The sequence below is a fragment of the Cervus canadensis genome, chromosome 9 (assembly GCF_019320065.1).
Source record: "Cervus canadensis isolate Bull #8, Minnesota chromosome 9, ASM1932006v1, whole genome shotgun sequence".
Classification (NCBI taxonomy): Eukaryota; Metazoa; Chordata; class Mammalia; order Artiodactyla; family Cervidae; genus Cervus; species Cervus canadensis.
The window spans coordinates 20,657,167-20,667,846 of NC_057394.1; positions in this window are offsets into that span (position 1 = coordinate 20,657,167).

Genomic DNA, 10,680 nt, shown 5'->3' on the forward strand with positions numbered 1-10,680 from the left:
TTCTTTTATGCTGCAAACAAAGGTTGTTCCTTTGCCCGTGTTTGAAATCTGCACTGATATACATGATTAGTTCTACTAGGCTTCTGGCTGATTTAAGTTGATGAGTATTTCTGTTGATTTATATTGTAATATTATTATACCTGATGTGAAGGGCCAGCTCTTTGGAAAAGACCCTGGGAAAGACTGGGGGCAGAAAGAGAAGAGGGTGACAGAGAATGAGATGGTTGCATGGCATTGTCGACTCAATGGACATAAGTTTGAGCAAACTCTGGGAGATAGTGAATGACAGGGAAGCCTGGAGTGCTGTGGTCCATGGGGTCACAAAGAGTCAGACACAACTTAGCGATGTGTATGTGTATGTGTGTATATGTGGGGCTTCCCTGGTGGCTCAGTTGGTAAAGAATCTGCCTGGTATGTAGGAGACCTGGGTTTGATCCCTGTATTGAGAAGATCCCCTGGAGGAGAGAATGGCAACCTACTCCAGTATTCTTGCCTGGAGAACTCCATGGACAGAGGAGCCTGGCAGGCAGCAATCCATGGGATCCCAAAGAGCTGGACACAACTCAGTGACAAACATGCGTATATATGTGATTAGTTCTACTAGGCTGCTGGCTGATTTAAGCATATGAGTATTTCTATTGATTAGTAATGTAATATCATTATTATTATATATGCATAATATATATGTGTATGTATATGCATGTATATGTATGTGTACTGCATTGGGCAAAATGTTCATTGGGATTCTTCTCTATGGTGTTATGGAAAAACCCAACAAATGTTTTGGCCAAATTTACATAAATTTTTTAAGTTGATGAATAACTTTTTGGTAACAGTATATGCTTACCTGGCTGTATTCAGAAATCTAGTTATTAGCTGGTAGGGGATAATGCTCCTTGTATAAATCAAATATTGATTACTTCTGTTAAATTGCCCCCTTTTAGGCTTTATTTATATTTTTGTTTCAAGTTTGAAATTGGCAGACTAGCCGCCATGAGTTAAAATGGCTCTGTTTTTGGCTTCGGTGACAGTAGTTTAAAATTCCTGCAACTATCCACAACCTCAAATAGTTTCAACATGTAATTTTCTGTTGGATTCTTGCTATTATCCAAATTTGAAGTCTAATGTGATTTTGGATGTTGCAACTTTAATTCTAACTTGAACCCCATTGAGCCAAAGAAATTTTTACGTTTGATTTTATTTTTCTCTGCTTTAATTTTTGTTCATTGCTTTCCAGCCTTCATGGCCACTAGTGGCGTGTTGAGCTGTTGCTTGAGGCACATGCTGCAGATCACTGAATAATGTAATTATAGTCTGTTGGCTGAGCTCGCAACTCCTACTGCAGGCTGTATCTTGCAAAAGTGGTGACTCATGTGTACCATGTAGCACAGTGGGCTCAGAAAGATCAAAATGAGATCTGTTGAAAGTAAAGAGTCTTAAATTTGAGCTTAGATTTCTGATAAAATCCAAATTTGGCAAATTCTGTTTAGAAGCATTGTACAAGATGTGACAAATTGCTGAGCTGCATGATCTTTCATATTTTGGTATCATACCATTGTTTGCTGCTGTTGCTGCTAAGTCAATTCAGTCGTGTCCGACTCTGTGCGACCCCATAGATGGCAGCCCACCAGGCTCCCCTGTCCCTGGGATTCTCCAGGCAAGAATACTGGAGTGGGTTGCCATACCATTGTTTAGATGATTATAAATAGCATAGAAAAATGGATAATAAAAGATATATGGTGTTTTGGGTAAAGTTGTCTTCCAGAAATTCTTGGTACATTTTATGGAAGTCTTAAAATGCTCTTTTGAACTACTCTGGACATATTGGGCTTCCTAGCTGGCTCAGTGTGTAAAGAATCCATCTGCAATGCAGAAGTCATGGGAGACTCAGGTTCGATCCTCAGGTGGGGACTATCCCCTGAAGGAGGGAATGGCTACCCACTCTAGTCTTCTTGCCTGGACAGAAGGAGGACAGAGGAGCCTGTGGGCTACAGTCTATGGGGTCGCAAAGTGTCAGAAACGACTGAGGCTACTGTGTATGCTCACACGCTGGATATATTGGTAGGAGGGAATCCTAATTTGGCCTTCCTTTAAATATTTAATGAACATTCACTGCTTGTGAAATTTTATATATAAAATTGTTTTTCTGCCCCTTAGGGGTAACTTTGGGATGATACAGGCTTTATCGTTTGGTTCCAATGATTTCCACTCATATTCCATATCTGAAACTGTAGAATAAACAAACATCCTAACCAGGTGGCTCAGTGGTGAAGAATCCACCTGCAGTGCAGGAGACCCAGGAGATATGGGTTCAATTCCTGAGTCAGGAAGATCCCCTGGAGGAGGAAATAACAATCCACTCCAGTACTCTTGCCTGGAGAATCCCATGGACAAAACAGCCTGTGGGCTGCAGTCTATATGGTCGCAAAGAATTGTAAACAACTGAGTGACTGAGTATGCAAACAGAGAAATATATCTGTTTAAAAAGCTGAAGTGGATAGAGTTTAAGGAGAGTCAAGTAAATTATAATATCGAGATTATATCAGTTACAGTGTAGGTGGCCTAATTTTAAGTAAGATGAATACAAATTTACAGAAGTATCTTTAAAGAGGACTCAGCTGAGGGGACTAGTCAGTATTAATGGCTTCAGTAAGATTAAATCTAGTAACCAGAGGAACAAGATTTTAGTTGTAATTTAAACGAAGTTTTTCATGATGTGGAGTGACACAGATATTTTAATATCCAATCCAACATGCCACCTACAAGTACAACAGAAATAGAAACACTGTGCTCTGTGCCAGGCCTTCCTTAAATGTTCTCTAGATATTCTATTGTTTGATGGAGAACTTTTTCACTGATCCCCTGCAATACATTTCTGTGTAGACATATTGTTATACAGACATGTATTGTTATCTTATGGATTTTACCTTTCTAGTATTCTAATCAGTTCTTCATCCTTGTGCATGTTGTAATCACATGCCGTGATGTTCAATGTGCCACTGATGTGAACCTTGTCTGCTGCCTGTCTATGAATAATAGTATCAAGGATAATAGCTTGAATGGAAAGACCCTAAAAAACAGCTTGAATAGGAAACTTGAAATAGTCTTAACTTTTGCAACATATTGATATAACTTGGTCTACTTATACAGCCCAGTGGATTCAAAATGCTGTAAACTTCTAAGGAATCCTTTCATTCAAGGCTACCTAATAGTTTAATAATTTTATGTTAGTGAAAGCACAGAATAATCTAAGATTTATTAGGCTGAGTGAACATAGTTAGAATAGCTTCAGAACTGATTTTACCACCTAAGTTACACTTTTAGGGTTGTAATTTAAAAAGGTGGATTGAGAAAATTTCAAGAACTTGATTTGAATGAGATCATCTAAGATTGGGTCAAAGAAAATCAGGGTGCATTGAGTGGAAATTCTAGGGAGAAAGAATGAAATAAAATTCAAATTATAAAAAAGACCTTGAAGGAGATAGCTAAAATATCCTTTAGTATTCCGAGGTTGAAATCTAAAGGACTTTAAAATTTGGGGGTCTACTTTAGCATCATCAGTCTAATATTATTCAAAGGAAAGGGAAGTGAGGAAATTTGTGAAACTTTTTGGAAAATAGTGCAGGACACTACACTAGAATGAGCAATGCATGTGTCTTCGCTTTGGGTATAAGGTATGGTGATCAGGAGGACAGCATGTTAGATTCAGCAAAGATTGAAGCTTATATATATATTCTTTTAAAATGAGACAAGTAAATGTCATTGGGGAAAGTTTTTCTATCTCACAGACCTTTATATGTCACTGTAATCTCTGCCTGCATGGCCCAGTGCATGCAGTAATTGGGCATCATTTCTTGATTTTAGACTTTCTGTGTCTGAGAAGAACATTTCTTTCTTTGCTGTGGTTCAGGGATTTTTCTCTTGAGATTCTGGTTCTCCTCCAAACATAACACCTTCCACGTCAGTGTCACGTGCTCTAGATGTGTCTGCTTTTCTGTGGAGAGGTCTGTAAATTTTCATCAGCTTTTCGGAGGCATCCATGTACCCCTTACAAAGCTCTGCCAGTATAGGGTACAGACAGTATCTCTGAGTTTGTTCACACCTCTGAAACTAATTGTGGCTCAGCTGGTAAAGAATCTACCTGCAGGAGACCCCGGTTCAATCCCAGGTTTGGGAAGATCCCCTGGAAAGAGGAAAGACTACTCTCTCCAGTATTCTGGCCTGGAGAACTCCATGGACTGTATAGTCCATGGGGTCACAAAGAGTGGGACACAACTGAGTGACTTTCACTTTCTGAAACTAATTCTTTTCATTAATGGATTTTCTGTTTATATCTGGCTCTTAAGGAAACTCAACAGACTTTCTTATGGCTTCCCAATCTTTCAGTATCAACACTCCCAAAGAATGATTATTCTCAATCCTACATACATATTTGAATCACCTGGGAGACTTAAAGAGATGTGTGGTTCCTGGGTCCCATGCCCAGAGATTCTGAATAAATAAGCATCTAGGAACTGGCAAGGGGGTGGGGACAATATTGCATGTTTTTAAAAGCTTCTCTATACATCTGTGTCTCTTTTTCTGTTTTGCATATAGGGTTATCGTTACCATCTTTTTAAATTCCATATATATGCGTTAGTATACTGTATTGGTGTTTATCTTTCTGGCTTACTTCACTCTGTAAAAACCACTACAATATTGTAAAGCAATTAACCTCCAACTAATAAAAATAAATGGAAAAAAAACTGATTAAGAACAGAAAATCAATCAATCAATAAAAGCTTCTCTAGCCTAGTGGAACCGGCAGTACAGCACAGTGAGCTCAGCTCAGTGCTCTGTGATGACCTAGGTGGGTGGGAAATGGGGATGGGGTGTTGAGAGCCAGGACCAAGTAGGAGGGGATGTGGCTAAGGGGATATAGCAGAAACGAACACAACATTGTAAAGCAATTACATGCCAATTGAAAAAAAAATTAAAAAACAAACTTTAGAAACATTTCCATGACAATGGGAAAAAAAGAAAGCTTCTCTAGATTATTCCAAACTGCAGCCACACTGGGAGAACCACTGACCTAAAGTGCTATGGAGCTTCACATTTGAATTAGTCGAGGTAAATTAGGAAGAATTCTGAAAATTAGCATGGAAATGTCTTTCTATGCTGCTTGTGGTGATCAGATTTGATTATGCAAATAAAGAGGAAAAAAGTGACTGTATCTATTATTTATATATTTCAGTGTTTAACACCTGCCTAAGATGGTGTTGCCTCTAAATTCATGGTAAAGTTGTGTTAATATGAAGAACTGTATCTTTTCCTTAATAAATCCTGTGTAAACAATTAACATAAATACAGATTACAGAAATTTGACTGTTCAGAAACATTTAACCAAAAGTAAATATTGAATCATGCATGTTATTCATGAAACATTCATCAATAAAATATTACCCTCCCCCATCTATTTCTGGAGTCTGACTAGTTTTCAAATTAGGTTATTGACAAATCTCCTACAACTATGCTGAGATTTTAAAATAAATTGTTTCTAGTATTTGATGGAACCTGAAGTTGAGTACATTTTTATGTATATTAAAATATTTAAAAATTAAAAGACTACAAAAATAACATATTTCTAGATTTCGTAAGTAAGATTCTTGAAATGCAGGTGAAAATTTTAACTTTTCTAGGTTTAGTGTTTTAGCCTAAAGCCCCTCCTTCCAGTCTTATACAAAATCCATATTTATTTTTTTCAATTTAATTAACAGAAATTCCTGCTTTGAAGAAAATATTTTCCCCTTTCTCTCCCTGCTTCCATTTCCCTTTAATTTTTAAATCAAGATTCAAACCAAGTATTATTCATTGATGAGCTAAATAAACTGTTCTCTAGCAAAGAGACTGCATTCTAATTAGCTGTGGGATATAACTAGTACATTCTCTGGGCCAGTAAGAACTGAATTTACCAGATGCCAGCAACTGATAATCTGGGCCATTGCTAGTGGTAAGCAGGCAGAAGTGTTGTGGAGAAATGGAAATAAAGGAGTATCCTTACCTCACCTCAGGTGGTGCTAGTGGTCAAGAACCTGCCTGCCAGTGCAGGAGATGTAAGAGACATGAGTTCGATCCCTGGGTCGGAAGATCCTCTGGAAGAAGGCATGGCAACACACTCCAGTATTCTTGCCTGGAGAATCCCATAGACAGAGGAGCCAGGTGGGCTACAGTTCATAGGATGGCAAAGAGGTCAGACATGACAGAAGCGACTTAGCACCCACATCCCTACTTTAGGAGGACAAGGCTGTCAGGATTTAAGGGAGGAAATTTCTGACAACTTAGTTACTTGTACTATTAAACATGTTAAAGGTTCAATTATCAATATACAAGACTACCAGACCAAAAGAAATTACAGAGGATTCTGCATCAATAATCACGTATTATGACAATTAATCCATGAAGTACAAAGCTGCCATAGATGTAAAGTATCTTAGCTGAAAACCAGAATCTTGGCTGTAAGTCAAAGTTTAATTTTTTGATAAAAGCCTGCAGTTGGCTTCAGTATTAGTCTAGCACCAGGACACCATGGACCCGTGATAAAATTTTATTACTTCTTAATAAGAAACCAGACCATGAAATAGTTTAACTCTACCTCATTTTCATGAAGCTCCAATTTATCTAATGCAATTGCAGACACACATATGCGGATCAAAATGAAGATCTAATAGCCTTTTGAGCTATTTTTTTTTAAGATCTGAAATAGAAAGCAGCATATTAGATTTGATTTTGAAATAAAAGTACATTACTTACAAATAGAGCAAAAAGTTTCATGTTTGACTAAATCTTTAGAGAAATTTCTGGTGAACAGAAATGGGATCTAAAATGGGGCATTGCAGTACCCTATGAAAATAACCCCTAGGGTCCTTCAAGTTCATTTTATAATACTTGAACTTTTTACCAGTTGGTAAACAAAGAAGTGATAGTTATTATGAATGCTTTAAAAATATTCAGAATTGCCTAGTATTCAAAGTATAATAGTATTATCAATATGTACTATAAAACCTTATTAACTGCAGCTTTATGTGCTAAATTGCTTCCGTCATGTCCAACTCTTTGTGCTACTGGTGGGGAATTTATGAAAATACACTTATTCAATTCCTGCCACACAATTTATGAGTTCTGGATAAGCAAGAGTCTTTGAGCAAATATATATGTATATATATATATTTTTCCTAAGTATATATATTCCAAATATGTATGTAGACATACATGTATGTCTACATACCCATATATGTAGACCTAAATTTAAGTTTTAATTAGAAGGCAGGTGATGCAAACAATTCTAATTTTCTGAACAGTCAACTCAGGATTATTCAGATTGATAGATTAGAAATGGTTCAACATAAAAAATGTTTGAAGGGACTGATAATGTTTACCTTGAAGAAAGGATTTAGTAGGACTATAAGAGCTATTATTAAATATTTAAAGGCCTTTCATCAAGGACTGATATTATTAGGAGTATGTCTTTGTGAGAACTCAGGAAGTTATTCTTCGGTGCCCTGAACATGTGCCTCGCACTTGATCAGCCCTTGGTAGGTGTTACTATGTTTTACTATTAAGTATTTTAATCATATAAAGTGAGATAAACCTCATTCCAGAAAATTTAAGGGACTGATCACAGCTCACTCTCTAGCTTCTACAGTTGTCTGTGTTTCAGTATCCTATATGAGGGGGGAAATGGTAGCTCAGACGGTAAAGAATCCACCTGCAATATGGGAGACCTGGGTTCGAAGCCTGGGTTGGGAAGATCCCTTGGAGAAGGGAAAGGCTACCCACTCCAGTATTCTGGCCTGGAGAGTTCCATGGACTATATAGTCCACGGGGTCCCAAAGAGTCAGACATGACTAAGCAACTTTCACTTTCATATTCACTCAAAGGTATGCAAGGGCTTCCCTGGTGTCTCAGACAGTAAACAATCTGCCTGCAATGCCGGAGATGCGGGTTTGATTCCTGGGTTAGGAAAATCCCCTGGAGAAGGGAATGCGTACCCACTCCAGTATTCTTGCCTGGAGAATTCCATGGACAGAGGAGCCTGGCAGGCTACAGTCCGTGGGTCATAAAGAGTTGGACAAGACTGAGTGACTAACACTTACTTAAAGATATTTGAGGTCCTAAACCCCAGTGAACATGAATGTAACCTTATTTGGATGTAAGATCTTTGCAAATGTCATCAAGATGAGGTCATTAAGGTGGACCCTAATGTGAGATGACTGGTGTCTTTAGAAGAAGGAAATTTGGTCACAGACTCAGGAGAATATCATGTAAAGACATGGAGACACAGAAAAAGGATGTCATATAAAGACAGACACACAGGGAGATGGCCATGTGATGATGGCAGCAGAGATCAAAATGCTGCAACTGCTCCAAGGCATGCCAAGGATTGCTGATAGACACCAGAAACAAGAGGCAAGAAAGAATTATCCCCTCCAGGTTTCAGAGGGAGCTTGGCCCTGCTGGCACCTTGATTTGCACTTCTGACCTCCAGATCTTTCAGAAAATATATTTCTATTATTTTAACCACTCAGTTTGGGGACTTCCCTGGTAGTTCAGTGGCTAAGACTCTGAGCTTCTAATGTAGGGTGCTGTGGTTCAATCCCTGGTTGGGGAACTAAATCTCATATGCTGCAACAAAAGATCCTGCATGCTGCAAGGAAAATAGGAGATCCTGAATGCTGGAAGGAAGACCTGGTGTAGCAGGAAAACAAAAACAAAACCAAAAACCCACCAGCTTCAGGTACTTTGTGCTAGATATCAGATGTATTTAATATTCCTTATCACTGGAGGGTTTGTAACAAGGCTAATAGAACCATCAGTTAAGAGTGTGATGGGAAAGAGCCCTTCCCTGTGTGGAAAGTAGACTAAATCTAGTCAATGTGACATATTTTAATTAAAAGCCCATAATTAGGAATGCAATGATGAGAAGTCATTTGTTCTTATCCTCAGTTATTTCATAGTTTAGATCACTTCTAAAGTTTACGTAACTCTATTGTATTATTTTATGGTAATTAAGGTGTATTAACTGTGGAAAATCAAATAGCTTGTCAAATTGCAGATAAATTTAATAATAAAAGCATACAAGGAAAGACCTCGTAGAATGAGTTTGCTTATCAAGAAAGGATTTTGATCCTAAAATGTCAGGTTATTAAAGATGAATCTTTTAATATGATACAACTTTTCTTTCTTTAAAAAAATTTTTTTTCATGTAGGCCATTTTTTAAGTCTTTATTGAATTTGCTACAATATTGCTTCTGTTTTATTTTTATTTTATTTTATTTTTTGGTTGCAAGGCATGTGGGATCCTAGCTTCCTGACCAGGGATCCAACACCCCCTGCATCGGAAGGCAAATTCTTAACCACTGGACCACCAGAAAGTACCAAACACAACTTTTTTATACAAATTATTTTCCAGTGTCAAAAAAAGGCTCCTTCTGATACAAAGTTTGATACATGAATATAACTGAAATAGCATCTGTGGTTTGAACACAGTTTATGTTTATGCAAGCATATTATTTCTCTGCATGTAAATAAAAGATTATATTTTCAAACTCTGTTAGTTGGAAAGTGTACATATAATAATTAAGAAAGGTTTAGAATTTTAGTTTTAGAAAACTAAACATTGTGGACTACACATGCTTTCACTGGTTCCATGTGAATTATTTGGTTTTACAGTTTTTATCATGAAAATTTAAAAATATACCCTAAATTGGAATAATGTAATCAGTTCTCATGTAGCCATCACTCTGGTCCAACAATCAACATTGTAGAGTGTTTTAAATAACCATTTTCATGATTCAAGGACAGTAAGCCTGGCATCAAATGAGCAAACAATAAATTTGTTAATACTTAAAATATTCCACACTGAGCATAATGCCAGGCTCATGGGAGACTCAATACTTTAGTGTTAATAATATTGCTGTTTTATAATCCAAGAGAGGTCTTTGCTTGCTTTGTAAGAGTGCATTTTGAAAAGTTAAAGGAAAGGCTGTAGATAAGTTACTATTGCAGTTGTCTTCAAAAATCACTCACTTATGATGTTCAGCAAGGTGAAAGACTATTGTCATTTCTCCTGGCAGGCACTTAGTCAAAGTAGGTTAGAATGTAGTGAGACTTTTTAAAGCATCATGCTTTTAAAAATCTCTCTCCACTTCAAAACACTGCTTAACTTAAAAAGTATATGGTTGAGATCCCAGGGCTTTTAAAAATATTATTATTCGACATTTTCCTCTATCGTCAAAATTAGTTTTCAAGCTGCATAGTTTTCCGTTGTGTGAACTATTCCTTATTCAGCCTTTCCCTGTTTTGGGCTGTTAATGGTCATTTCAGGTTTTAGCTATTATACAGAACACTGCTCTGGGAGTCCTTATGCATGAACTCTAATTGCATTCTTAATTATTCCTTATGACACACACCTGTAGGTGTAATTATATCGATAAAGATCCTGAAACATAATACTAAACGGCTTTCTAGAAGGATCACAGTATTTTAATCTCCAACCACCACAGATCCTTAGTAGCAATAGGTATTATTTTTTTAATCTAATTTACAGGGAAAGCCTTACATTTTTGCACGTTTTTTTTTCCTTTTATTTTTATTAGTTGGAGGCTAATTACTTTACAATATTGTAGTGGTTTTTGCCATACA